Consider the following 7,266-nt stretch of genomic DNA (forward strand, 5'->3'; position numbering starts at 1 on the left):
CTGTGCGATCCGTTCCCCTGTTACAAATCAGTACCACGAAATAACTGACAGTGCACCATATGCAATTAAACGATTTAGCTTTACAATTCTTCATTTGACTAAAGGGTTTGTAAAGTAAAACAAAAAGAAAAGGGCCCATTTTAATGAAACAGTCTAATGTGCACAAGTTGGAGCTCACGGTTTGCCTTTCTCCGATCCTCCATCGATTTCCCCAGGCTTCGTCGACTCCTGGCCCCACTCCAAGTCCACTCCCTTCTGGTGTCTACGACCTCTCCTTTCTGGCATCTTCTCTCTTCATCTTCTGCCAAATAAAAGACCCAGATCACCTTGGTCACGGGCACACAAGAAGAAAAAAACACTCCCTTCATTGGACTGCGCACATTCCAAAGCCCCCGTTATCTCTAGCCATAACCCAAACACTGCTGCTACAGAAAAACCATTACATTAACAGTGAACCCTTTCCCAGGGTGTTACAGTATTAAATTGTTTTCTAGGATTCATTAATGGCTCAATGCAGTATAAATTCAATGAGTTTAATTATGAGTAGGTATGGACGTGTGTGGCACGTGGCCAAGTGGTTAGGGCATTGGGCTCATGATCTGACGGTCGTGGATTTGAGTCTCGGCCAAGGCAGCATGTTGTGTGTTTGAGCAAGGCACTTAACCACACACTGCTCCAGTCCACCCAGCTGAAAATGGGTACCAGCAAATGCTGGGGGTTAACCTCACAATAGACTGGCGTCCCATCCAGGGGTGGGGGGGAGTCTCATACTCTTAGTCGCTTCACGCCACAGAAACCGGCATCAGCACTGGCCTGATGGGCCACAAGGCTCAGGACAGACTTTAACTTTTTTGTTAATGGGCAACTATTCAATGAAATGAAAGAATTATAGCAAGTGTACATGCAGAGTTACAATATGTGCAGGTATAAAAAACAGATGTTTACGACTTGCAGAGAAATTGGCTTAAGGGTAGTTTTCAGGAAAGGAACCCTTGCATAAGCCACAGACCATCTATAGTTAAAAAGCAGTTGTTCTGGACAGGTTGGCAAGAGGAGCCAGACAAGCCCAGATTACTATGGGAAGCGAGGGAAGGGATTACCGTACCTTTGGCGATGACTTGTGTGTCCTCAATGGACATAGGAGTAGTACCAGGGTGGCAAATGTTATTCCTTTGTTCAAGAAAGGTTACAGGGATAATCCTGGGTTTTAAAGACCAGTGAGTCTTACATCTGTAGTGGTTAAATTATGAGAGAGGATTCTTAGAAACAGGATTTACAAGAGTTTGGAGAAGCATAGGCTGATTAGGGATGGTCAGTATGGTTTTGTGAAGGGCAGATCATCCCTCACAAGCCGGACTGAATTCTTCAAGGAATGTCAGAACAAATTGATGAAGGTAGAGCAGTGGCTGTAGTGTGTATGGATTTTAGTTTGGCACTTGATAAAGGTTCCCTATGGTAGCTCATTCAGAAAGTCAGGAGGCATGAGATCCAGGGAAACATGGCTGCGTGGATTCAGAGTTGTGTTGGGAGGCAGAGGGTGGTTATAGATGGAATATATTCTGCTTGGAGCTGGGTTACTAGTGGTGTTCCACGGGGATCTGTTCTGGGAACCCCTGCTTTTTGTGATGTTTATAAATGACTTGGATGAAGAAGTAGAAGGGTGGGTTAGCAAGTTTGTGGATGGTTGGTGGAGTTTTGGATAGTGCAGAAGGTTGTTATCGGTTATAATGGGGTATTGATAGAATGCAGAGCTGAGCTGAGAATTGACAGATGGAGTTCAGTCCGAATTTCTAAAGGCCGCTGAAAGGCCCACAACTGGGTGTCATTTTGCATGTCTTCAGGTTGTACATTTTCAATTTTGTAACTTTTATTTTCGGTATTATGGGAAAACTCTCTGTATAATCCCAACACAATTCCCTTCTCAATATGTAATTTCACTCCATCATTCTGCCAGTCTCCTTATTAAATATAAAAAGTAATTCAGATTGAATTATTATCAATTATTTGACATAAAATCTATTATATTTATTAGGGGTACAAGATTACTAATTGATGGAGCACATTCACTTGGTGTAATGGATTTGAAATTCAGGCAAGTAAATCCATACTGATAACTTAAATATACTAATTAGAAGCCTCTTGTGTTTAAATGCACTTGTGTATAAATATTGCTCATGTCAGTCCCCTCACCTCTTTAACAAGACTAATAAGGTAGCCACTTAAACTAACAATCTATACAACACCAGAACTGCTACACTACTACATCTTTGTCATAATTGCATTGCAGTCAGTTTGATTTAATCAATAATAATTTTGCATCTTAGTTCTCTAGATGTTGATTATTATACATCCAACTGCCACAAATGGTTCTGTAGTCCAAAGGGTTGTGCTTTCTTGTACGTTAAGCCAGAGCTGCAAAATTCCTTACGACCACTTGTGATTTCACATGGATTTGGCTTTGGCTTCAGTTCTGATTACATCTGGACAGGTAATGTAAGCTTTTAAAATGGCTTTACTGTGAACAGATGTATCCAGTAAGATATTCCTACAAATGTTATTTACTAATAAACATAAACAGCCTCTCAATTAATTAGCTCAGGAAATCTTTGAAGACTGGGCCAGAATAATCCAATCTCTAAATCAGAAGGTTATAAATTCAGGACGTGCTACATAGAACATCGAATTCCTTGCCTATATTTCCCAAGATGTCTTTGAATCTGCCCGTGAAATTTCATTCCTTAGCACAATATAAAGATTGTCTTTATCAGAATTTCAAGGCATCTAACAACAGTAGGCATCTTCGACAATATTTTCATATGTTAGCATGCTTTCCTGCTTTGTCAAAAGCCACTCCCGAAATTTGAACCTAAAATATAAATGCTGTTGTATCAGTGAAGAACTACAGGGGTGACGATACTGTCAGTGGTGCCATCTTTCAGATATTAAAATGCTAAGCAGTTATTCCGAGTGCATTGAGCATTTGAAGAGGTGGAAAGATGTATTCTATTCATAGAGGCTCAGGAGGTCCTACTGACAAACTCATTGCAATAGAATTAACTGACTAAGGATGCCAGCATAATAAGTGTTGCAAGAAATTTGATGCTTCACCTGTGCAGTCATGGCCAAAGAATGCCTCATTCTTTTGGTTGTGCTGCTGTATTCAGACCTCAGTTTCCAAAACGCCCATCATTCATTGACCTAAATTCTATATCAATTGGAACACTGCAACCTTCCCCTCATCCACTGAGCTCTACTGTAAATCCCCTCAACTTGTACTCACAGCCAATCAACTATAATAGGCGTGTAACTAAATTGTGCATTGCTCATTGACACAGACCCTCTTTCTCCGTATCTTTCCGTCTGTTTGTCTTCTTTTCTGTCTGTTTCCATCTACAGTCCATCTCTATTTATTTTGCAAGATAAGGTGGTGCAAAAACACAGGGAGCAGCATCTAACTAACAGTGAACGAGGGGAGGGGGGAGGATGTGTTTGCATGGTGTTATGCTCATGGTGCAGCTGGTGCTTGTCATTTATTGGAACAGCTGTGTGTGTTTCTACTGTCATGGGAAAAATGACAATGCAGATAATATCCTCACCTAATTCTCTCCGAACCATTCTACATTCTCCTCTTTCCGTAACGCATTGTAAGTTACAAGCTGCAAGTAGCATAAGCATTCCGTACTTGAAACTGCTCCCCTTACTATATTATACAGTACGGTGCAAAGGTTTTGAGCTATAAATATAGCTAGGATGCCTAAGACTGTGCACAGTACTGTATTTGTCAACATGAAGTGGAGAGTGAGTTTGTAGATCTGGCAAGAGCAAAGGATGTTGGGAATGGTGAGGGTGGAGTTCCGCAGGAGCGGTGTGGGACAGGTGGCAGAGACAGAGTGCCAGGGCTGGGGGTGGTATGCGTACAGACACACCCGGCCTGAGACAGCTGGCAAGGTCATTTGATTCCAAACAACTGGTTTATTGATCATTAGAGAATACCTCTCTGGTGCTTCCTGCTCCCTCCCCTCTCTCTTCATTTTTTCCCAACCATGATACCCCTCTCCCTATCCGCTTCCCACTCTCAGTCAACAATAGAGAGCCGTATCGGACAATTTAAACATCGGCTCAGATAGACTGGAGGCTTCTCTCTCCGCACCACTGAGCCTGTGAGACTGCTTCATTTCTGCAAACTTTGCGACAACTTGCCCCGCAAATATGATTAACTGATGCCGAGGCTTTGGGCCTGCTCAGGGCTGCTCTGGGGATTTGGATCCAAGGACTCAATTTGGTTAAGAATGCTATTGTTGCTGCTCACTTGTATTGTTTGCATGATTTCTGTTTCTTTTCCTCTTTCCCTGCAAATCGGGGGTTGGTCTTCATTTTATTTGGGTTCTTTTTTATTAAGTTTCTCAAGGTTGGGTAATTTATACATTCTTTGATAATAAATGTACTTTGAATCTTTGAATATCAGAATCAGGTTTATCATCACTCATGTATATCATGAAATTTGTTACTTCTTGTGGCAGTTGTACAGTGCAATACATAAAACTATAGTACTGTGCAAATTCTTAGGCACCCTAGCTATATATACTGTATGTCCTAAGACTATTGTACAGTATAGTACTTCCTCTTGTGTAACCAAATATAGTATTTTGGCTAAGTAACAAAGGGAGGCAGAGAGAGTGAACAAATTCCATCACGTGATTTGATACTCGCTATACCAGTTTGGACACTGATTTAGAGAATACTTAGAGGGAGGATCTACAGGTACAGTACAGGAAAATGAGGCGTGACTTACCAGTAATTCTGGTGGATGGCATATAGAAATGGAGAGAGAGCTCCATCACAAAGCTCCAAAAATTGGGAATGGCTGTATTGATCTTCTCATTTTCTAGGTTCTAAAATAATCTCCGCATAGTGGATGGTATTAAATATGATACTACTATTTGGAGAGAAATGATTTCAGAATAGAGCTTAGATACTGCTGAGCACTGAAAAGTTCACTTTTATAGAATATGTAACAGAAGAAAGATGATGAGGTGTTTGGTGTCATAGTCATACTTTACTGATCCTGGGGGAAACTGGTTTTCGTTACAGTTGCTCCATAAATAATAAATAGTAATAGAACCATAAATAGTTAAATAGTAATATGTAAATTATGCCAATAAATTATGAAATAAGTCCAGGACCAGCCTATTGGCTCAGGATGTCTGACCCTCCAAGGGAGGAGTTGTAAAGTTTGATGGCCACAGGCAGGAATGACTTCCTATGACGCTCAGTGCTGCATCTCGGTGGAATGAGTCTCTGGCTGAATGTTCTCCTGTGCCCACCCAGTACATTATGTAGTGGATGGGAGACATTGACCAAGATGGCATGCAACTTAGACAGCATCCTCTTTTCAGACACCACCGTGAGAGAGTCCAGTTCCATCCCCACAACATCACTGGCCTTACGAATGAGTTTGTTGATTCTGTTGGTGTCTGCTACCCTCAGCCTGCTGCCCCAGCACACAACAGCAAACGTGATAGCACTGGCCACCACAGACTTGTAGAACATCCTCAGCATCCTTCGGCAGATGTTAAAGGACCTCAGTCTCCTCAGGAAATAGAGACGGCTCTGACCCTTCTTGTAGACAGCCTCTGTGTTCTTTGACCAGTCCAGTTTATTGTCAATTCGTATCCCCAGGTATTTGTAATCCTCCACCATGTCCACGCTGACCCCCTGGATGGAAACAGGGGCCACCGGTATCTTAGCTCTCCTTAGGTCTACCACCAACTCCTTAGTCTTGTTCACATTAAGCTGCAGATAATTCTGCTCACACCATGTGACAAAGTTTCCTACCGTAGCTCTGTACTCAGCCTCATCCCCCTTGCTGATGCATCCAACTATGGCAGAGTCATCCGAAAACTTCTGAAGATGACAAGACTCCGTGCAGTAGTTGAAGTCCGAGGTGTAAGTGGTGAAGAGAAAGGGAGACAAGACAGTCCCCTGTGGAGCCCCAGTGCTGCTGGTCACTCTGTCAGACACACAGTGTTGCAAGCACACGTACTGTGGTCTGCCAGTCAGGTAATCAAGAATCCATGACACCAGGGAAGCATCCACCTTGGGAATGGGAATGCAATGGGAAATCTGCCAGAAAATGGAGGCCGTAGTCGTGTAGCGGTTAGCACGATGTTATTACAGTTTGGGGCGTCGGAGTTAGGAGTTTAATTCCAGCGTCCTCTGTAAGGAGTTTGTACATCCTCCCCATGGAAAGCATGTTTTCTCCAGGTCTTCCAATTTCCTCACATAATTCAAAGGTTATTGTAAATTGTCCCGTGATTAAGCAAGGATTAAATCAGGGGCTGCTGGGTGATGTGGCTCAAAGGGGCGGAAGGGTCTGTTTTGTACTTTATCTCTAAATAAAATAAAATAACATCTAGGTGAAGGAGCTTAGGGTCCATTAACAACTTTACACACAATTGTATCACAGGTTGGAGACTACCTTATTTCACATGGGGAATTTCATTAGCACATTTCTGAATCTTGCCACAACACAGCATCTGATATTCAATGTAGCGCAAGAGAAACCTCCCAATGTCTGGACACTCAGGGTAGGAGTTCCATTTTCTACCTTGCAAAGTCAGAGTTATACTTCATGCAGGTTCGGTCAGTTGTTATGTAAACCCATAATGATTCTGGTACTTGCAGTCAAAAGGTGTCAGAGCAATCAGTTCGTCCCCCAACACATTACTGGAATTGCAGATTACCACCCTGCAGAGTCCTGGTGTTTGTGAAGCACAAACCTTTTGCCTCTTTAATATTGCAGTATTCATCCTCCCATCAGTTCTATCCTCTCTTTAGGGTGCCTACTAGCCAGCCCAAATCCATGCTAGACTGTGAAGACCCAGAGCTGCTGAAGCTGATCCTTCAAGGCAACTGCAGTCTCCCCACTGACCTTCAGCATGTTATGTTTGTAACTGTTGGAAAATATGAAATTGTGGTTTATTTACTGGTATTGCAATCAGATTAACTATTTGTGACATACAAAGCCAAGCAGGGCTTGTCTGGGTTCTCTCCTCTCCTGTTCCTCGCTTTTTTTTTGTCCTGTTTCTACTTCTTAGCTACTTCCCATGTAGCTGGTAATAAGGCTTGTATGGCATGTGGTGGAGTAGAAGTACGTCTCTACCAAGGGAGGTGAAAGGCGCTCCTTCGCTCCACTAGCCTGGTTATGCAACCACTGACGCCAGGTAGACAATCTCTGAAGAATATATGAGAGGCAGGGTTTGAGGG

Source organism: Mobula birostris, chromosome 2 (assembly GCF_030028105.1).
Source record: "Mobula birostris isolate sMobBir1 chromosome 2, sMobBir1.hap1, whole genome shotgun sequence".
In the NCBI taxonomy this organism is placed as follows: Eukaryota; Metazoa; Chordata; class Chondrichthyes; order Myliobatiformes; family Myliobatidae; genus Mobula; species Mobula birostris.